Source organism: Passer domesticus, chromosome Z (assembly GCF_036417665.1).
Source record: "Passer domesticus isolate bPasDom1 chromosome Z, bPasDom1.hap1, whole genome shotgun sequence".
NCBI classification, from domain to species: domain Eukaryota; kingdom Metazoa; phylum Chordata; class Aves; order Passeriformes; family Passeridae; genus Passer; species Passer domesticus.
In genome coordinates this window covers 71,511,143-71,535,172 of record NC_087512.1, presented here as the reverse complement: position 1 = coordinate 71,535,172, position 24,030 = coordinate 71,511,143, and the positions used below count along the sequence as shown (strand labels likewise).

Below are 24,030 nucleotides of genomic sequence, written 5' to 3'. Positions count from 1 at the left end.
TAGATTTTCTACCCAATTTTTTTTTGTTTTCAATGGTTGATATGTTTCTACTGTCAGCGGCTATACTTGTCTGCTACTTTTATTATGTAAAAATCTGATTTCAGAAATAGTTTTTTATTTGCCAGATGGTTAGAACACTTTAATTTATTTATCCAGGTCTTGGGAAATATAATTTGAAGGATGTCTACACTTTAGTGTCCTTGGGAGACAAAGAAGACCTTGTTTGGAGAAGTTTTAGCTGTGATGAAAAAAATTGTGAACTTCAAGCATTTTCCCCAATCACTCTAGTTTCTGTTGACATTGTACCAAGACTGCCACCTTTAAGGACAGTCCTGAGAATCTTAAGATCTTGAGAGCAGGTTTCAGCTCTTTCAGGCCCCAGTCATGTAAGCTGTGCAACAAGACATTGTAAGAAACCACATCTCAAGCTAAAGCCTACTGAGGCTGTTAAAAGGACCCAGAACGGTGTCAGTGCTGCTGGCAGCTGAGCATTCCTGGCACTGGGATCTATATTTGCAGCAGTAGTGCTGCTAGGAGTCAAATGGGAGCAAGATTTTACCACAGATGAGCCATGTGTTTGAAGAGAGCAATCACAAAAGCCAGCTGAGGCACTAATGACCAGAGGGAACAGCTCCCTGACATGAAGAACAGAGCCAACATTCAGGAGTTAAATATCGTTTTGTTAAATATCGTTTCGAAATAGGTGTCAGACCTCTGCGACCTGACCATGTCAGTTGTCCCACATCTTTGACTGAAACGACAAATAGTGATCAATATCAGAGAATGAACATATGGCTTAATGCACCTGATCCACCTCAACATCTAATACTGTCAGAATCTCTGGCTGCAGGGTTTTGCTCTGTTTAATTCTCAGACTCCTTATTGTTTTGGTTTGTTTTTTTTAATTTACTGTGGGATTATTTTTAATTCCTCACATCAGTTATTTTCTTCCCACATTCATTCAGAAAATTTCATATGGTTTTACTCATAATAAATATAATTTATACTTTCCCAATAAGCTAAGAATAAAGTATATATACATTTAAACCTGCAGCTCACTCCTGTTTGTAGTCTATTAATCCAAAACTGCATGTCATCCTTGCAATGCCTGTTTGCTGATCCCCAGTTGTTTCCACACCATTGCTGATTAATTCTGGATTTAGAACTTTGCTACTTTTAAAACTTCCCAGTTACCAGATTTTCCAGGAAAGTATAAGCATAAAGAAAACCATTCAAAAGTTTGAAACACATTTGTTTCAATCAGTGGAAATCCACCCATGAGGTGCAATTGTGCCTTCCTGAACTAAGTGACAAAATAAGAAAAAGATACTTGATGTTCTTGCACATCTTGCATGACAGCATGGATTTTTCAATAATTTTTTTAAAAGGAAGTGAAATACGAAAAAAGCACCACCAGAGTCAGTCACCCATACTCATGCTCCATTCCAGAGCATTTTAGTCACCTACTGCACCTCAGATGGGTATGATGGTAAGAGAAAATTATCTCTTGTCTTATCAAAGATACCAGGATACTTGGCATTTAATATCCTTGCTTTGCCTCCCCTTTGAGGCTGGACTGAACAAGTGCTGCAGAAGATGTTGTTTCTATTGCTATGAAAAATAAAAGTAGTGTGTTGAATTTAAATTGAGTAACACTATAAGGTAACAGGATAGTGCTTTAATTTCCCAATGTGCATAAAAAATTACAAGGAATTAGTCTACTTCTGGATAGTTATATCTTCATGTTAAAAGCTAGCATACAGTATTAATGAAGAAGACAGAAAGTTCAGGCTTCACAATGTTAGGAAGGAAAGACATTATTTGGGAGGAAAATATTTCTAGAAATTAATATCCTATTTCATATATCTGATAGAAAGAAAAGAGATGCATGGACAGACAGAGAATACAAGTATTTTAATGAGCAAAAGAAAGGAAGGGAGAGAAATATGAAGATAATTCCTCCAGTCAAATAATAATAGTTTATTTTAAAGAAATAAAACCCAGACATATACTCACAAAAGAAAAGAAAAAAAAAAGAAAAAGAAAGAAAAAAAAGAAAAAAAAAGAAAAAAAGAGAAGGAAGCAAGAGGAAAATAAAATGAAAAAATCTAAAAGGATTAGGCTAGAATTTATACATAGAAATCTACTTCTTCAGACTACACACTGTACACAGAAATATATATATCAAATTTGTATCCTATGTCTTGAACAGAACTTGAATTGCTTGTGAACTGAGAAGTTTGATTAGGTAGTGGGCACATGTAATTTTCTGTCAAAAGGAAGTATGGAAGCAAGACTCATTTAATTCAGGATAATTTGATAGCTCCATTTTCTGTGAAATGTATAAAGGAAACCAACTAAGATTACAGTATCTTTTTATAGGGGGTAAAAAAAGTTTTAGGGGTATTTTATTATATTTATATTCAACTTGTCTTAGGTCAGGTAAAGGCACTGGTCTATCTGAAAGGGATTGCAAATATATCATAGAAGTAGCATTATACATACATTCCCCCTCTTGCACATATCTTACATCCTTAATGATGCAAAAACCTGAAAAGAAAAGAAAAATCTGGTAATTCAAAACAGGAATAATGGACTTGGTTCCATCAAGACTGATTTTGATTCTCTTTCAAATAAAGAAAAAAAGATCACAATAAATCTAAGGAAGTAAAACTTACTTCTGAAACTGCAATACATAGCTGATTTTGAATAGCTCAGCTGTCTGTGGAAAATGGATCTGTTGATACCAAAATTATGTTGAGGGAAATTTCACTGCAGGTATTGAAGGCTGGGATAGAACTCACAGCAGACACAGTTTGCAACATCAGACAACAAATCTGGCTGCAGTAGTGTTGATAGGCTTGAGTCCAAAAATTTTTTGCCTAATGGGTTAACAGCATATTGATGGATTTAGAAGAATGGATATTAACTATCATTAATCAGAATCAGATCAACTGTAACGAGTAGCTACAAATGTATAGATAACTTGAAAATATTTACCCACTTATTCTTCCTTAGAACGAGTCAAAAATACCCTAACTTGGGAGTGGTATCACCCACCTTTTTTGTTCCCCTCCAGAAAGAAAATGTCATCAACAAGCTGACACTATTTTTCCTAATTTATTTGAAATTAGGAGAATTATTTCACTATTGGATAGCTGTAATTCAAGTCCGGAGTCATAATTAAACCTCCTAATATACAGTTAATATATATCACTGCTGAGTCAATAGAATGATTCACAGATTCACGTTAAAACTGTACTTCAAAGAATATATATGAGTAAAAAGGTGGGTATAAACAAGCAAGTACATCAATATATATTTCCCAATATTTGCAAAGTAGGAATTCAATTTCTTACACTTTTCTTTAATGTTTATGAATTTTACAGACATTGAGAGATCAGTTTTCTTCCACAAAGTTAAAGTCATTAAAATTCTTCAACAGAACGCTTGCTTAAAAAGTATTTTAATTCATGCTGATGCCCTCATTTTATTTATTGGTAGATCAGGATCCTGTATTTGCCAAAAAAAAAAAATCACTGTATATCTGAGTCTCTTAACATGGTTATGTTTGTGTACAATTGTTGTAAAGGTGAAAAGAGAAATCTACATGTCCTAATATTTGTAGGAATCCGTTATATGGAAGGATCTATGAAGGCCTGAAAGATAAATAACAATAACTTTCTATTATTACCCTATTCTGATAATCTGGGGGCTCTTTTTTCCAGAATTCCCCTAATGTTTCAGTGTTGGGATTTTTGGGTTTGTTTGTTTGTTTGTTTTGGGCTTTTTTTTTTCTCCCTTTTTTTATCTTCTTTCCATGGATTCCGATTACATGTCTTGGAAACTTCTTCTAACTTTTAATATGATGAGGGAAAAAAAAAAGCCTTCCTTAACTATTCAATGTTGGTGAAATGTAGCAGCACAGAATTGCCATAAGAAATTTATATATAATTCATAGAATAGAAATACGTTTGAAAAATCTCAGTCTCAACAGATGCTAAGAAAACAGGAAAAGAAAATAATTTCAGGAAGTATGTTAATCAGAATTATCTATTCTAGGTATTTTTAACATTTTCATCTTTCATTGTGATTTAACTATAATATGTTTCTGATAATTTTGACCACATCTGTAGAAAGGAAGACAGCTAGTCCACTGTTTTGCCCAAGGTGGAAATTTTGCTTACACTAACATTTTCAATCTCACCAAATCTTCTCAATCATAGTAACAGATAGATAACTAGTAAGCTGTCATTTTATATGTGTACTAGATCCCTGTTTGATACCCAAATGAAAGTGTAACTTAAAGGAGACACATTGACAAAGCAACCACTAAATATTCATTGTAAGTCATTGTTTAGCAAAGGTTTTTCCTTAGATATGATGAATTTGGACACTTCAGCTGTTTGTGACCCTCAAACTAACACTTCACTTATGTGTAGAAATAGTGAGCTGTCAGTATTTTGCACTGAGTTGTCACATAAAACACTTTGTTTTACCTAATTTTTCTAAGTCAAAATCAACCCATGGAGTATTGTATAAGAAAAGAGGAAATTTGAGAGCGCATAATTTTTCCCTTTGTTTGGTGATTTCTTTTTAAATTGACATATTTTCTTTTAGCATATTTAAGATCTCAGTTAGATGTTAGAGAATGCATGTTTTTTTTCACATGGGGACATTATTTCTGTGGATTAAATAACTTTTTTGTATTCAGATCCATGCCTGCAAAGACAAATATTCATATTCAATTTTTTACTTCTCTCTGCTTAACCCTCTGTTCATGTGGTTCATGGTCACCTGATATTTTCACCAAATTATCACACGTTGGGAAAGTTTTGATACTGACGAGACACATTAGAACAGAGAATTTAAAAGTGGACTTGGGGGAATTTTTCTCTCTTAATTGGAACTGAACCAATGAACCAATCCATAACCATGCAAATATTCATTAAATTGTATTGTATTTACAAAATTTTGTCCAAGACAGGATTTCAAGATTTATGGAGAAAATCCAGATGTCTAAGATTCAAAGATCTTTTCATAATAAAACACTGAATTTATTTAGCTAGGCATTTTCACATGGGTGAAAATAGATGGTATTCTCTCTATCTCATGATTATCACTTTCTCAAAGAAAAAGGAAGACCATGAAATGTTGTAAGTTTACAAAGGTCCGACAGGTACTATAACCACTACAAAATTTTAAATAAGGCATGCTAGTTACCTAGCCTCTTTCTTATATTCTATCTTTTAATAAGCTCATTTTAAGTATTTCTCCACCACCTTGAATGAATCCATATGAAACTGGAGTATAGCTTACAACTGTTTTTAGAAATTATCACCTTGTTAATTGATACTTGAAAATTGCAAGATTTATCTCTAAGATTTATCTTCTAAAGATACCAATGGAAATAATAAATCCAATGTAGAAATAATGGGGGCTTTTTATCCTGTGATATTGTTTCTGTCAGGTCAGATGTTACAAGAATAGCACACATAACAATTCAGCACAATGATTGAATTTTATTATTAGGTAGTGTCAAGATCATTTTGCAAAACTATTTCTGATGTGTCTAAATTAACTTCTAGCAGCATATAAGAAAAGAGTTTGCTGGGATAAAATTTCTTTTATAAAACATAAACCAATTTATATATTGCAACATATTTAATTCTAGCAGAAGTGGTATACACCCTGGCAACATTTAGGACAAGTTGACTGTATGAAATACTGTTTCAATTCAGACAAAAAAAAGGTATAGAGACACGGTTTTACCTTCATGAGATAAATCACCTCATCAGCTTAACTGATGTCTATTTTATTTTGGCAAAAAAAGCAAAATCTACTTTGCTTTTTTTTGCCAAAATATTTTTTTAAAATTTTGCTCGTTTTTTCCAGTCATGATGTACCCTACAGGTGTTACAATGATGACTAAGAACAGATATACTCCAATTTTTATTGCTTTTTTCAGTAAAAAGTTTCAGTGACTTGACACTTTATATTAGAATAAGATTGGCATTTTATTCATTGACCTTTCCTTAGTTTGTAACATTTTTTGTTTAAATTTTTCTGACTCATGCCATAAGGAGAAAATAATTTGAAGAGCGGTACTAATTCTTCAGTGAGTGTTGTATTTATGCCAGTGGTCCATCTTTGGTATTGGTACTTAGAGGTACTTCAGCTGACTAAGCTAAATTTTGTCCTCCAATCTCCTCTCCCTCTTGTGTCTCAGACTGCAGATATCACAGGTTCCTATTGCTCATCTGTAAAACTCATTAACCTGTGAGCTCAGTCTGTGCTTCATGTCCCAGTGTGTGCACACAAGATGGTGTAATATGTCATGTGTGGCAATTACCCATGTAGTGTGATTTGCAGGCAAGACTGTTTTAAAAACAGTCCTATTGGCAACAGGATGAAGAAAGAACCTCAGTCAAGAGTCTCCCTGTAGATACAGTGTGACAAAAAAGAAAAAATTTAGATGTAAGATTTTGCACCAAGAAGCCCCAGTTATGGAATTTAGGATCATATTTAATTGGTTTTGGGCTCTCTATCAGTTTCCTTTTCTTTTGGAAAGGACATTGAATTGTTTTCCTTATTTTTATATACTAAAGGAAAAGGCTATTTTTCCTCTAACAAAACAGAACCAAAGAATTTCCTATTTCTTTCTGGGAAATTTAAAATTAACAGGATTTAGAGACTGTACAAAAATAAAACTGTATAAGAATATTTTATTCTTTCTTTATCCAATCAAAATGCAGGTATACAGGAAATGGATAAATGGGTTTAGTGATTGCAAGGATTTAAAAATATTGATAAATTACATTATAACTATTGATTTTGCAAATGATAAATATTGATTGGCGCATTATCTCCTCATGGACATAGTAATATTTTGATTATGGGATTTTCAGGGTTTTTCCTGTAAAACTATTCTTATCTCCACCTACCTACAAAATTTTTAACTGATTGTTGGATTATACCCCAAAAGTACTGATCTCCTTCAGGTTTAAGTGGGGTATTTCATTCTGTGGGAGACACCTTAAGGACTTTTTCCAAGTCAGTAGCAGACATGGTGATGACTCGATTCAGTCTAAGCAATGCAGAAGGAATAGCAGATTTGGATAGACAATAAAGAAAAAATACTTTCCATGTTCATATGCACCCAGAAGTGGCAGCAGTAGTGACTGCATCTTACTGTGGACTAAGTCCAGGTTTTTGGCTCTGCCAAGACAGCACTGTATTGTTTTGTTGAACAGCTGAAAACTAGAAAGTCTTATCTTCCCTTTTCTACATTATATGAGGAGGTTCAAAGAATCTGCCAGGCTAGATAAAAGTTTATGCAGGATTCTTATGGTTATGTGAAACAATTTAGAATAATAGGATCATAGAACATCTCAAGCTGGAAAGGACTTCTAAGAACCATCAAGACAAACTCCCTATTTCCTGCAGGGCTTGTTAAAAGTATATCACATAACTAATAGCATTCTCCAGATATTCCTTGAACTCTGACAGCCTTGGTATCATGACCACTTTCCTAGGAAGCCTGTTCTTCTGACTGACCATACTCTCAGTAAAGAACCTTTTCCTAATCTCCAATCTGAATTTACCCTGATGCAGCTTAATTTTATTTCCCTGTGTCCTATTGCTAGTCATGAATCATCAACAAACATCACCTGAGTCTCCATCAACTATTTCAAGAGGAAAAACCTGAAAATCTTTTGCTGTGTATCAGGTGTTTTCAGAAACACCTCCAGCTCAGCTTGTTTGTTCTAGGAAAGACACTGGGGTTTCCAGGATGTTGGGGTTTCTAGGAGAAACGATGTGGTTTTCACTGCCACATAACTGTACCTAAGCTGTACCTTGTGGAACTTTATTATTTATTTACACCGCATATATCAAATAATACTGTATATATGCACTCACCTGCATAGATGAAGACCTTTCTCTCCTTTCTATCCTTTCATGGCATCTTTTCACTGCTCCACCAAACCAGAACAATGTTTAAAAACAACTACTCTTTTTTCTTAAAGACAATTCTCCTAAGTTATTACTGTCATATCCATCAGTCTTTTCTTCATGGACCCTGGCTCATTAGCTTTCTCCTATTTCCTCCCCTCTGACCTGACTGATAGAAATGAAAAGTGGTTATAATGCATCCCACAGCTACTATTAGAGGAGACACAGGAAGTATAAGAGATATTTAATAGCTTTCTTAAAAGTTTTATATTAGTCTCTATAGAAGGAATGCTTGGTCAATCAATCAAATCTCTTTGTAGCCTCAAATCACCTGTCAGCTATCCTGAAACACTACCAGTATTTTAGCAATGTTCCTTGGCCTTTTTTTCACAAATGCTTTTGATAAGATTCTAATTGGCATATTTATGGAAGCAGGCTGAGTAAATAAAAATTAATTTAATGGTTATATTTACAAGTACATTATCAGACAGATTGAAATGTTCTGTTTTCCAAGGCACCTCATTCTAGAAAAATTCAATTTCTTTGTCTGCTGAATTGTCTAATAATTCTCACACTCTCATTGTACAGTTATCATAATGAGAGAGAATTTGCTGAAGCAGATATCTAAAAAGTACTGCTACTGAACAAACCTTTAATAGTCACATTTTCCTCCAGAGAAATTGACTGAGTCATTATAATATGACAAGCGTGTGATTTTTAACTCAACCCAATAGGTATTGTAATGCATTAAAATGATAGACTTTATTTCAATGAGACTGAATGAGACTGAGGCATTTGAGAACAGAAAAAGTGTAGATGGCAAGGATGGAGAAGAATTAGACATCAGAAAGTGGGAGGAAAATCCTGAAACAAGAACAGAAGAAAGTAAAAAAAAAAAACCCTCAAACATACAAACTGAAAAAATCTGCCCATTTTGAAAGCAAAATCTGAAGTGAGATGGAAATGATATATTTTTCAATCCTCTGAAGTGGAAGAAATAAAAAATTTAGCATAGCTTAGAAATAATTTTGCGTCACTTCTGAAAATATATAAAAATTATAACTGTTTCAAAATTGCAAGAAAAATCTTAGCAGGAAAATACCTGGAAATTGGTATGTCAAATCTGTATCTCAGTTAAATATGATTACTATATTATGGAATTTCTCTCTTATGATAACACCATAAAAAGTACCAAAAGTTTGTACAAAGTTGTAAACTACACACACCTTAAACTAAATGTGTTTCTTCTCATGGGTGTTCTTAATTTCTATTCCAGATATTACTAATGGAGAAATCAGGTAGTACTACACACACTTAGCAAATGAGAACATTTCTCTTCTCTTTTATTCTAACATTTTTTCTGCTGACCAACTTTCTCAGTCAGGAATCTGCTTGCCTCTAAAATCCAGACTTCCACTTCATAACTATGCAGCTTTGCCTTTCGCTCATTTATTCTCATGGCCAAAAAGAACAAATTCCTTTGTCCAGTGTTGTGGTGTGTTCTTTCTTATTTGGAGTTGGTTTATTCTGTTACCCCTATCTGTAATAATGGTTCAGTCTAGAATTCCCCTCCTTCCCCAGGTTTGCCCCTCCCCAGCATAAGAGTCCTATCAATGTATTGTCTCCTCCCTTGTTTCCCTGGATACCGCCTGTTAATCCCGCCTCAAGTTCCTGTCCGTCACCCACTGGCCCCTCCCTTCCTTCCAGAAAGTTCTTCTCTTGCCAGTGGGTGATTGGATCAGGAACAAGAGTCCCTCCTTCCTATCATCCCTATTCGCTAGCTGACATGTCTGTTAGAAGTTTGTTCCCTCCTAAGTTTTCCCTTATTGGTTATTGTGTAATCCCCACCCAAGTGTTCCACCTCCTTTATACACTGTTGCACCCCCTTCCTCGAGGTGTCTCCCCGACTAGCTTTTCTGGAGGCAAATAAAACTTCTGGCTGTGCCCCCGAGAAGAGTCCCTCTTTTCTTCTCTTCACTTCGCCTTCCTGCTGCCCACCGCTGCCTCCTGCCGAGGCGCTCCCCGGACGCCCTTGGCATATCTGGGAAGTGTCCCCGTGCTGTCAGCTGCTGTGCCACAGCTTGGCCGGTGCGGTCTCCTCCCCTGCCCGGGGGAGTAGAGAAGGATTGGACAGCAGCACGGCAGTCCGGAAGGTCACACAAAACTTATTTCAAGGACTGGAGCTCTCCTCTTGAATATGGAATAAGAAATGGTACTTTCCCCATTTTATTTAGCTATGCAAAGGCTATCTGTCCCAGGTGACCTGACACAGACCTAGTCAACACCATCCATAATGAAAATCAATGGCACCAAGTCACTAAACAATTACTCCATCTTCTTTAAAAATGCACAAGTCTTCAAAACAACAAGGATTCAGAGGCTGATTAATTTGCCATTTGCTTTAGAGATTGCACAAGTTGCATTATTTAAGATGTTGCCTTTACTTTGTGCTCTCAAAGGATAGACCAATATCAAAGTCTTACAGAATGTTGTGTCTCCTAAACAAAAAAAGTGGTGGCTAGATGACTAGGTGATAGAAAATACAGATCTGAGCCACAGCTGTGGAAATTTGTAAATAGATTTTTGATAAACATTTTTCTTCTGAACACAAAACTCACAATTATCTAGCTTTTCGAACTTCCAAATCTGAGTTGCTATTAAAGAAGGCATTTCAGACAGAATAATTTAAATGTGAACTGAGAAAAATACCAACAAAAATAATTAGAAATGGCAAGCAATTTTGACTAGACCCAAGCACTAAAGAACTCTTTTAAAAATCATATTTTCAATAGTGTCTTAAACAGTGAAAATTTATGTAAAAAATTTGATAAGCCTAAGATAGACAGGGTTAGAAGTGTAGGTAGGAGTGTAGATAAAAGTGCAATAAATAATTTCCTTGGAAGAAGGGTGTGTTGCTTCCTTCTGCAAGTAGCAATGTAGTGATTGTAAGAACGTTAATGACCAAGGTTTGCACTAGCTGGAAAGAATGGTCCCAGCAGGGAATGGAGGACGCTTTCAGTGTCATATAAAGCCTTGGCTGTTAACTTCCTCCCCGCCTAATTTCTCTCCTATTTCTTTAAATCATCCTATAAAGCACTGTGGATCTACTCTTCACACAGAGACACCATATGCTTTAAACAGTGTCTTTCTGTCCTCTATTAATTGTTGATATTTATTGTCTACATTTGTGAACACCATAAAAGACAGATATTAGCAGAAATAGTAAATACCTATGTATGCACATATATGTATACATGTATGTTTTATTATATATGTATTATACATATATGTCTATTCATATAAGTTCTATGTCATTATTTCATTCTCTTTTTTTCCCAATTGTTTTCAATTCTTGCCAGAGCCTTACTATGCCCTAAAATAGCTTATGTAACATTTTTGCTATTATAAAATCTCTTCTACTATTTATATCATACCAAACTTCTTCTGATTTTTCATTTGTAGCTTGGATAATAGACCCTCTCAGCACAGAAATGTGTATTTGTATGAACTTGTGCTTTTGTTCTAGAGATTATTATTTCTGACTTTCAAAAGGTGCTCAGTTCAGTAATCAGTGAAAACTGTTCCTTTTCTGTGGGAACAGTTTTGTAACAATTACAAAGGCATCACTTATATGACCTGATTTCTGTAATATCTGACACATTTATTTCAGGTGCATTACGTTGGAAACAGGTACTGATCCTAGAATACAGTTGGTTGCAACCACTGAATTTGGCCATAGACTGGTGTGTGATTAAAATGAAATATCATGTAGGCTGTGTAGTGACAAGTAATGTCATTATAATATGGCATTACCAGAGTCGCCAGATCTACCAGAGCCCTGATGCTGGGATGTATATTTAGACATTTCAAAATATTGATCATGTAGCACACAATCCTCTTATGAAATCAATGAGACGGATTTCAGATTGATTATCAAGACTTTTGTAAAATCAAGTTGTCAATTCAGAGACATAAATACAGATTTGGAAATCAAACTTTAGACACCATTTAAAAATTGACACTAGGAGAAAAGTATGACAATATTAAAGGACATGCAAATCAAATAAACTTGACAAAATGCTGTTTCTGACATAGATTTTAATGACTGAGTCCGAAGTGGTAGGAAAATCTAAGAACGTAGTTTCTCTTCTAAATCAATTTGTCTGTGCCTCATAATATTAATATGCATCCTTGATATGACACTGAATGCAGTTTCCAAAATAAGACCACTTCTTATTTTCTTTCAGAAAGCCATAGTAGCTGATTTGTTTGTTTGTTTGTTTCTTTGGTGTCAGTTTGAGCAAATGATCTTGATACTTTCTTCAGTTAAAATTAATATTGCCAAAAATCAAGGACCTTTGTTTTTTTTTAAAACTGCAATAAATAATTCATGTTCCTAAAGGAACTCTAAGTCCTTGTTCAGAATGAAAACAATTGTCCTTAGATATCTGCATTTTGTCAAGTTGATGCTTCCAGACAGCTGTCTAATCTAAACAAGAGCTGTGAAGAAACTGCGGTGACATAGCACTTTGTAATGGTAGGGTAAAAGCCTCGAGTACAATGATATTTCAGGACTAATCTTGTAATACAAATGGATTGCAGAACTGAAACTATGAATGTTAAGAGGAGTGGCTGAGGGAACTGGTGGTGCTTAACATGGAGAAATGGAGGATGAGGAGGGAGAGCTTCACTTTCCACAACTCCTGAAAGGAGGTTGAAAGCTACGAATTGGTAACAAGCAAGAGGATGAGAGAAGATTACAAGTTTCATCAGTGAAAGTTTAGCTTGTATATCAGAAAAATTTTCTGCATTACAATGCTTATCAAGTATTGGAACAGGCTGCCCAGGGAAGTGGTTGTGACACCATCTTTAGAGGTGTTTAAAGAAGTGCAGATGTGGAACTTAGAGACATGGATTAGTGATGGACTTGTCACTCTGGGTTAGTTGGACTTGGTACTCTTACAGCTTTTTTCCAGCTTAAATGATCCTGTGACTATGAATCTATTTACTGTATACATAATCAAATGGGATTTTTCCTCTGTTGCTAGGTGCCTACATATTTGATCCAGGCAAATGCCTGTAAATGTAACATTATTTTTTCATTGAAAATATGCTTACTAGTTGGTTTTGCTCATAGGGTCGGTAAGAAGGAAATCAGGACTGATTCTTTCGGTGGTTAGGCCTACATAAATGCAACAAAAAATTTATGTGTAGGTTCTTCTACATATCAGAACCTATGGAAGAGAGAAAGAGAAACACAATATGTATCTCAGCTAGTTGGACTGAAGAGAGAGAAAGCAGTTTTTCCTTTAAGACACATGACTGGAATTTATGTAACGGGGACTTTGTTACTGCCTTTACGATTTTTCTCCCTCACTGTGGATCTCTGGTACCCTAGCCTTTATTTCCACTGTCCAGCTCTGAGCTATTGAAGAGCTCGTTCAGTTTCTTCTCAGCCCTTTGTCCTAGACTGAACTAGAAGCCTCAAGACATCCTACAAGAAATTCCTTAATAGGTATTATGGCATGTCATCACAGTTAAATCTCAGGGCAATTCTGCAAATAAATGAGGTGTTTTAGAGGTGTGAGTTGGTATACAAAAAATCGGTTCTAATATAATAGCAATAAATATCTAATTCTTTATGTGTAAGGTTCCCAATAATAGGTTTATTTTAAGATCCAGCTTTTCATCTCCATCATATCAATCTCTAGCCATGAAAAAATTACAAAATGTCTCCTAAAATGACAACCTGCCTGCCCCTGACTGTGAAGCTTCTGAAATCATGCTGAACATCTCATTATAGGACTCTCAATTATGGTTGGCTTTCTGCTTGAAATTTGCACATGAAGGTTGATAGATATCTTCAAGGAACTTCTTTTTTTCTCCTACACTCATAAATGACAGCTTCTGAAAGGATTACTTTGCAAACTGTCTATGCTTACAGTGAGCCAAAGTGTGTTCCTTGCAGTTCAGGTCTGATATTTAGAGGAGTATTTATAGCCAGACAGGGGAATGTAACAGATAGTAGTTCCAGTGCCCATGAGGATGAAAATGGGTCTTTTCAACCATCCTTATTATTTTTGCCCCAAACTTCATCAAAGGAAAGAGGAAAATTCCCCAGATGTGTTCAAAATAAAATAAAATAAAATAATACAACCCAAACCCAAATACCCCAAAACACATAAGCTAATTTGCAGCAATATGTGCAGCAATATACATATAATTTTTTTTGTCTCAGCACTCCCAAGCTGCACTCACCCTTCTCACAGGAAGCAGCAGGTGAGCATTCAGCACAGAAGGGCATTTATCAACTCCTTTGGGCAAACACAAAATTGGTCCAGGGTATCTGCACTACCTGTGCAGGGTGTCTGTTGATTTCACTGGCGTCCCTCAAAACAAAAAGGCAAACATTGATTCAGATTGCAATTTTGCCCATATTTCTAGCATTCCTTCTTTTACAGAAGGACAAAACTTCTTCATTTCAAAACTGCTTCATCCTCTTACTCAGATTATTACCTAAACACATCTTGATATGAGAACACTATCTCACATGCAGAGGCAAACCATAACCAACTGCTACTATCCCTCTTAGTAAAGAAGAAATTGTTACAGAGATATTTGTCTGGTAAAATATCGCATGAATGCATCTGACAGGAAATTATGGAGAAAATACTAACAGGTGGATTTTTTTCGTTTACTTATTCACAGGAGTAATATTGATTTCTTGTAAAATGGATAAAAGAGTCTTTAAAATTAAGAAAGATTTAAGGAAAAAGAAAAGATATTAGATATTATTTCATGTTAGTTCTATGTTACTACTTTATTGGTGGTAGACATTGTAAAATTTGTGTGACATCAAAGGACTGCATTTTAAAATTTGATTTTAACAGCACCATTCCAACTGTACATACTACAGTTTAAATCACATGCATGAAATGTAAAGAAAAACTTTACATTCTAATCTAAACTTGGATTTGCAAATACTACAGCTATATTATTCTTTAAAAATCTTTAAAATGAAACTGGTTTACTGTCAGTAAAATACTGAAATTAATGTAAATCTCAAGATTACTTGTAATTTACGGATCAATGTATTAAAGCTGAGATACCTACATGAAAAGTGAATTATATTTCACATAAAATTGACTTAAAAGAAACAATTTTTTTGCAAAAATATGTATAAAAGACATCTAAACACTCTAAATATTTATTAGATATAATATGATTTTACCAATGTAAGCTGTCTCTGACAAGATACAGTTTCTATTGTTTCCCTTCACCCTTTTCAAGAGAATTGAATGGAGCTATTTTGATTGTAACTGAGCATTTTATAGGATATACTTTAAAATTTACAGACAGTACAAGCCATGAACTGATTTAAACACAAAAGAGTTAATTTTGTGCAATTTCTCTCTACCCACCTTTTCAGTAATTTCAAAAGACATTTATGAAGAGGCTTTGGTATTATGTTTTGTATTTTTTTACATTATGTTTTTAATATATGTTTGAAGTAGTATATTTGAATGTTAAAATGCTTTCATGGAAGATTTATGGTGCAGAAAAGATGCTTCTTCCTTTGATTTTAGGAAAATTTATTCTATAAAATCTGATTGCTATTCTTTTGGAATACCCTTGGTATTTTTTAATAGCTTTTGATAATAATCTGTAAGACATTGTTAGGAAGAAAAAACCATCTCATCAAATATTCTGTGTAGAATGCAAACTCATCCTTCTGATAAATCAGCTCTATTCTCACACTGACAATTCTTACCTTTTGTCTCAGGTTGTACTGCAGCTCAATAAATTAGGGGAACAGAAGAAAAAGCAGAAAAATACCTCAGAATGAAAACTGTAGTGAAAAAAAGAGGAAGCTCTATATAAAGCTATGTATTTCCTATGTTGTGTAAGGATGAAGAGTTTTGTTCTAAAATGTAACTTCTTCTACTTCATTTTGTGGCTATGTTTTTGCTTCTGTAGGACCTTAGCAACTATTGTTGGTGACTGTAATGAAACTGGTTGGAATGAAATAAACCCACAGAAATCTGTCCTGTGCAGTTCAGCCTAGCCTGGCCTGTAAACAGTCTCTGCCTGCAGCAGATGCTTCTGCTTTAGACTTAAGGCAGATAAAACTACAGGTAATTTTTTTAATTACTGCTCCAGATGCAAACATCCCCGTAGAAGAGCATAGAAATGTTGCCAGGTGGTGTCCCCAACAAATTACTGAATTTTGTGGCAATATCACAAGAGGAATTTTGGACTGCAAACAACCAAACAGGTTTATGAAGGCATGATGATTGATTGACCGGGTGTTTGAGGGATTCATCTGACCATTACACAAAGAGAGGGGTCTCCAGCAGCCCAGCCCTGAGAGCTGCCACGTGCCTGCAATCCCTGTGGCTCACCAAGCACAGGTAGGGGCACTCCCCGTGCACTTTGACTGAGCAGCTTGGACATTTAGAGGGACAGACAACAGCATCACAGTCTGGGATGATCTGTGCTTTTTGCCCCTGCCTCTGCTGATGACCAGTCAGAGTCAAAACAACTCCTGAACATTTTTAATAGGAATAGATCTATTTGATCCTCTTTGGTTTTATGATCTCTGAGGGCAGAAATGAATTTTGATTAGTTATTTCACATAAGGAGAAGAGATTTGCCTCTAATTATTAGGAAAGACAGAAGAACTAAGCTTTCTGTTTAACAAAAAGCACATATACTTGTTTCAGTGGTATGCCTTTAAATATGATGATATTTCTGGACTAGGTCTATATTTTAGTTTTCAAAAAGTGAGAGGAAACACAATCCAATGGCCAGAGAATCCAGCAACAAAATACTGTGTTAAATGATTAGGTTAATTTAAGTCATCTGTTTTTAATATTCTTAGTATGGAGTTATCATTAGTAAGTGTATTCTAAAAATGTCCCTTATTCTTTTAATTTTCTCATTTGGTCTTCAGTAGAGAACAAACTCTTTTTGTTATCAGCAAATTCTTGGTCATCAGTGAGCACAGACAGAAGCAGGAGGACTCCTCTTATGAAACCTATCAGCACCTGAATGATATACAGAATGCAGAAAGAATGTATTAAATGAAGCTGGAATATTTCCTTAAAGGAAAGAAAGGCTTGTAAAGCTCTCAATACACGATAAACATGATAAAAGCCAATCACATAATTATGAAAACAGGTAAGTTTTTGCATAGCAAGGGATCCATGATTTGGATTCAGATTTTATTCCATGCTTTGATGTCCTTTACCAGGAATGCTTCTTTACCCTAGTCTTTTCCCACTGTCTTGTAATACAGTGGAAATAATCATTAAGTTGTACTGCAGATGCAAAAACACCTTTAAAGAGTCTTGAAGTTCTTAACAGCTTAATGTTCCCCACAAAAAAAAAAAATAAAAAAAATTAGGTTAGAGAAATAGACCGACCTGAAAGTATGACCTACAGTCTGTTTTCATTCTGTATTTCATCATGATCGTACAACAACAAAAACAACAACAACGTTATTTTATCTTTCATAAAAGAATACCATAGAGTAATTCTGTGCTAATTATTTATCATTTTTTAAAATTGTTATATAAAAGGAAGTGGATTTTCCTGTCTTTTTTTTATCAGAGGATTGTTTAGTAAAGAGGATTTGACTGAGAACAGCACTAATTAGGTACAGCTGTAATCTAATTTTTATGGAGTCAAGGAATTGGATGCATTTAAATGCAACAAAAAATATTAATATGACTTCAGGTAAATTTAGGGATTTGATAATTCATACCCTTGGAGTTAGATACATAATTGGCATTTTCCTGAGTTAAGATGTACAGGTCAAAAAAACTGTTATTTTTCAATGTACTAACAGTTTTTACTGGTTTATTCTGTTTGTAGAGCTTGCTTGATACTTCCTTCACATTATGAATAATCCAAGCAGCAGCACACAAAGCACTGTCTTGGCAATGCCCTCTCTTGTTCATGGGAAAACTGCAGGAGGAAGTAGCTGCAGACTTTTGTATCTGACTGACACAGGGCAAATATTTCTTGCCAGAGTAGCCTAAGGGTTGAACAGGTAATGAGATACTTACAACACTAAATTTTGCTGATTATTTTAATAGTCTTAATTTGAATATTTACGCATGACAACATGTAGAACATGACAATAATATTTTATTTAGAGTTTTGACAGTAGAATGCAACTACATGACTTGCATATCAAAATTCCAAGCAGTTAAAAGGATCTGAAGTTTTATGAAGAACAGAACAGACCGTGCCAGGTAAGGAAAAGCTTATGTCTAGGCAATTGAAAGGGAAACTGAATTTTTACATCTACCAAATCGGTTTCATAAAAGATGAAGGCTAACTTAATATCTTGGATTCAGTTCTCAAGTTCAGCAAGTTATCAGGGATGTAATTTTATCAGTATACATATGGTAAATTCCAGATAAGAAAAATTCTTTTACTGTTTCACCAGTACTGAGATTATGGACATTGTTTAAGAGAATTTTTCACGTTTCATCTACATATTACTCAGTATCACTTTTGGGTAATTCTGTTCCTTCCTTCACTCCTGTCTTTCCATCTATGAAGAACAGAGAAGAAAAATTCAGTTATTCCTTCAAATTATCTGAATAGCAAGTATTTCCCCAGATAATTAAAAGTTACACAGAAATGGAAACAAAGCCAAAACTGTGAGAAAGAGAGCAAATGTCCAACATATGACCCAAACAAAGAACATAACCTTCATAGAAATTTTGAATCTTATTTTTTTCAGTGGTTATAGGACAAAATCCTTGAAAATATTTTTAACACAGGCACATGATACTTTAAATATTGAAAAAAAAATTCTTTTGCTAACTTAATTCCAAGGAACTTGCAATGGTCTCTTACTGGATTTAAACAGTACTGCTGAACATCTGTTTCTTTCTTATGATTTTCTAATAACTCTAAAATTTTAAAATAAATACTGAAATTTAAGAAATCTAAAATTTGTGGAAGAAGCATTCGGTGAGTGAATGCATTATGAAATAACAGTCTGTGACACTGGAGTGATAGTACAGTGCAGAATAGTATGGAAAGTATGGACTTATTTACTCACAGGCACTTATTTACAGCCTGTCTCACCCTACATTTGAAAGTCACCAGTGCTCCTCAGAACCAGAAGCTTCTGTAGTCTGAATCACTTAAAAGCCTTATTGATTTTTAGAAGGTGGTACTGAATTGCCTCTCTCTTTTCATACTGGGGGATTTACAGCTATGTAGATAGAACCTTAAAGGGGCACAGAAGGGCCTAAAACTAAGGACTGTATTTATCCCTGCTTCTAAAACCACACAGCATTTTTATTTTAATTTCTTTTGTTTTCTATCCTGTTGGGGAGCCCCTTTCTAACTTATGTAACTGCAACACTTGGCTTTCTGTCTTGGTTTTATGCCTTGGCATATTTATACAAATAAGTCCTTGAAAAAAGTCACCTATGGATATCACAACAAATTTTTTACCCCTACCAACACTATAGATGTAAAGATAGGGGTTTAAAATCTGTAGCAGATATCTTAGATCTGCCAAAAATAAATACTGCAGGTACTGCAAAACAGGTCCTTTGATCAACAGAGAAAATTTCAGTTCAAGGAATAAGGGCTTCATACATAGTGTAAATGCATGTGAATGGCTAGCTAGTGCTGTTAGTCAGAATCAATGAATCTCCTTTCTTTTTTTTTTTCTCCTGTAAAACACAACAAGTTTGCTTTGATGGCTCCACTTTCCAGATGATGAAAAAATTTGCATTTTTATTTGGTCCTTTTTATTTTCTACTCGAGTAACAGACTTCCACTTCATTGTCTATTTTTATTGCCCAGAAAAGCACCTGGATTATTCTGCATATAGTTATCAGTAATCAGATTTATTCTAAACACTGGGCTACCCCTGAGACCTATCAGATAATAAAAGTTATTACAGAAATATTTCTAAAACATTAAATTTACTTATTTGACCAGTCATAGCAGGACTCAGAATTCTGGGGTTTTTTTGGGTTTTTTTTTGGTTTTTTTTTGTTGTTGTTTGTTTGTTTGTTTGTTTGTTTGTTTTGTTGTTGTTTTGGTTTTTTGTTTTTGTTTTTTTTAATTATTATTTTGTTTGTTGTAGGTTTTTTTAATGACAATGGAAAGCTCGTAATACTCCAACAGGTTAGTTATACCAGTGGAATGATGCCTCTTTTTCTATCTACTGCAACAAGCTAATTACTGTACCTGTTTGTTCGTGTGTTTATTTGTTTAATTTTGTTTCCACAGAATCATGTAATTATAGAATCATGTAATTATAGAATCATAATGGTTTGGGTTGGAAGGGAGCTTAAAGATGCTTAACTCCAATCTCCCTATCCTGGACAGGCAGACTTTCCATTAGATCAGAGTGCTCAGAGTCCCATCCACGCTGGTCTTTAACATGTCCAGGGATAAGGAGTCTAAAATTTCTGTGGTGTAGCTGTTAGTGTGTCTCACCATCTTTAAAATAAAGAATTTCTTCCTAATATATAATCTAATATATTAGATTATATGTATAATCTTCAGCTTAATTCCCCCTTGTCCTATCACTACCAGACCTTGTGAGAATCCCCTCTTCAGTCTTCTCACAAGGACCTTTAGGTACTGGAAGTTGGTGTAAATTCTCCCCAGAGTCTTCTCTTCTCCAGGCTGAATGGCCCCAACTCTCTCAACCAGGTTGCATAGAGTAAGTGATCCAGCTCTCATCCGCTTAGTGGCTGGAAAACAGGAACACAACTTTCTTCTGCTGGGGACTTCAGACCTGGACTCATTGCTCTGTAAAGCTGGATAATAATTATCCTTCACACAGCACAAATCTTTGATCAAAACTCTAGTTCAATACTGGTGTAGCAGCTGGAAATGGATTTTTTTTTTTCACGGTTGTCATTACATTATTTAAAACAATATACTGAGTCTCACAGTCAATCCTTTCCTGTATTAGTCTGATAATTGGATACATATTTCCATATTATTTCAAAGGGACTGTTTCAGGTAATAACATTCTGCATGGTCTGAGTTATGCAGAGCCTTGCTTTTCAGTGCTCCTTCCAGGGGAAGCACACCAGACATCACCATCAGAATCCAGTTCCACAACCAAAAGCCACTTTCCCAGAAAGTGAAACTGCCTAGAAGAAAGCTGAATTATTTAAAACAGATATGAACATAGTTTCTTACTTAATCACAAACAGGGAATTCTGTGGGTTGTACTTGGGGAAAGGAACCACAAGTAACAACCTTCAAAACCCCCAAAATGCTTGCAAACCAAAAAAATCAAAAATCCAAACAACAAAATATATCTAATTTTAAGAGTATTATGAAAGCAAGAGTATTTAATTGGTCTTACTTGACCAAATTAAGCTATTAGTAATGTGAAACATTCATTAAATCTGTCTATGGTCTTTTAAAACACTTATTTTTTATTTCTTCTCTGAAGAAAAATTATTTTTATATTCTACACTGTCTCTTCTGTAGATATTTGAGAAACAGTTGAAAGCCTTGTTGCTAAATACTACATTGTCCTGAACTTTCCACTACTTAGTCAAGCATTTAATTTCAAGATTCAGTATTTATTTTTTATGGATAACTTGCTACCTTTATCATAGCCAAGCCATTACCAGACTTTCATCCCCTGTTATCCTTTAGAATTATTCGCTTTATATTTTAGCTTCTATACTACATTTTTGGTATCTGGTTCACAAATCTCACAAAAGCTCTCTTTTACCCAAGTTTCTGAGATGAAACTGTATTAGAACAATGGATATTAACCTATTGTAATTTCAAAACCCTGCTCAAGGGCAAGTATAGATTTTTAATTCCTGCTCCTCTGTGGGGAGCTTCTCTCAAATCCCATCTTTCAGGACTAGTTATGCAGAAAATCCTGGTGTTCTGTATTGGTGGTATATAAATATATATAAAAATAAATATAAATATATAAAATAAAAATATTATAAATATGAAGTGTCGTATATTAAATATATATATAATAGATAATATAGAGTAATTTTCTTCCCCTTCCTTTTCCCCTTTCTTCCTCTTTCCTTTTTGCTCATCTCTATGTCATATCTCAATTTCTCTGGTGTGGTATCTGCTCTCAAGGCTTTCCTTTTTGTGTGTGTGTTGAGATTTAACTCCCACCAGCAGCCAAAACCTACCAGCTGCTCAGTCGCTCCCCGACCTATGGGATTAAGGACAGAATCAAAAGAGTAACAGCCAGAAAACTCATGGGCTGAGATAACAACAATTTAATAGGGACACCAAAAGCCATGCACACAAGCAAACAAAAACAAAGGAAGGAATTAATTCAGCATTTCCCATGCGCACACAGGAGTTCAGCCAGTTCTAGGACAGCAGGGCCCCATCACACCTGACAGTGACCTGGGTAGACAAACATCATAACCCCAAATACCCCTCCTTCTTCTTTCTTCTCCCCAGTTTATATGCTGAGTTTAGGATGTCACATAGTCTGGACAATCCCTTTGGTCAGTTGGGGTCAGCTGTCCTGGCTGTGTCTCCTACCAACATGCCATGCCTCACCAGTGTGGAAGTACAAACAGCAGAAAAGGCCTTGGCTGTGTGTAACCAAAACATCTGCAGTAACCAAAACATCTCTCTATTATCAACCCTGTGTTCAGCACAATTCCAGAACAAAGACCCATACCAGACACTGAAGAGAGCTAGCTCATCCCAGGCGAAAGCAACACAGTGTGTCTTCTGCATTAGGACTTTTACTTTTGAACAGACACAAAACCTTCATGCTGTTAAAATATTGCTCAATCAAACTGTGAGATCATGACATCCATGATCCCTTAAAACCAGTGGAGAATTTGAACACATCCTGCTGTCCCTGAGTGAAGGCCAGAGGCTTCTCTCTCCAGGCAAGATACAGCCTTCATTCTGCCTTCACCCCTGGTGAAACACCCTTTGAAATTAATTAGGAAAAAAGTTACAAGACACTGGTTAAAAGGACAAGAGAGAATTAATGTAAAGGATAGATCTGACTTTTTTTTTTCTTCTAGGTTTCTTTTGGCTTAATGGGAACTAAGCAGAAGCAAGCACTGCAGAGGCAGGTTTGTGCAACTGCAAAGACTTTGTCTAATTGCAAAGACTGTGTAATTTCTGCCAGGCAGATGAGAACTAAAAAAAAGAGTACCTATAAAACAAAAATAATTTCTAGCTAGAAGTCTGATGCACTAAAGACAGCTCACACACATTGCTGTCAGAGTTAATATATATATAAAACTCCTTGTGTGTGATGGGGCAGAATTATCTCATCTTCATAAGTGAATACAATGGTGAGCCAAGTCAGTCCTACCGCCTTATCAGTTCTCCTGTTTTACCTGCTACTCAAAATTCAAAACCATCTGTGTATAAGTATTATCAATTTCAGCTGTTGTTCAATCTGTTTCCTATGTCTCTGAGGAATTAACATTCACCAAGTGGAACCTAAGCTTTTGTGTGTTTTTGTGGCTGGTATCCTGAACTTTTGCTTTGCCAGACCATGACTTTTACTAGCTTAGGTCAGTGTGTCTGGGATTATTTAGATGCAGGGAGAGCTCCAGTTGGCAGCAGCCTTAAAATGAACAGCATTTATTTAGACAAGACAGATTGTTTCTGTTTAGAAGAACTGAAATGATGCTGGCACCTGGTTTTAAGTAGTCATGTCTGTGGCCAAGGTAAAAATTCTGCTTTTGAAAACTGCAATATAATTTTGAATGATATTGCAAAGGTGTTACAAAAGGGAAAGTAACTCCTGGATGGTAACTCCTAAGATTAAAACAGTCTTAGTTTTAAGAGTTCTTAGAGTTAGAGGAATTCTCCTTTAGAGACTGCAAGATAGCATATAGTGACTAATTTGTAGATTGAGTCACATTTGAAGCAGAGTCTACCTGTTGTGTAAAGGAAAGTACATAGCAGATCTTCCTTGTACAGCAAAATTATTGCTGCTGGGATAGCTCATTTTTGCCATACATGCTTGTGAAATATTTGAAAGCATAACTTATCAGCATACAAACATAAAACATATAAGCATAAGGTATCACACACTGCACTACAGAT

General features: G+C 35.1%; 1 long non-coding RNA gene across 1 annotated transcript; it reads left to right on the top strand.

The window, feature by feature from the left end:
* The first annotated feature begins 10,046 nt into the window (after positions 1 to 10,046).
* On the top strand, positions 10,047 to 23,142 carry LOC135290911 (uncharacterized). Its single transcript, XR_010353741.1, has 7 exons — positions 10,047 to 10,165; positions 15,931 to 16,088; positions 16,907 to 17,133; positions 17,830 to 18,007; positions 18,114 to 18,212; positions 20,078 to 20,118; positions 22,992 to 23,142. It is a non-coding gene; the product is annotated as an uncharacterized LOC135290911 (long non-coding RNA).
* The last annotated feature ends 888 nt before the right edge of the window (positions 23,143 to 24,030 follow it).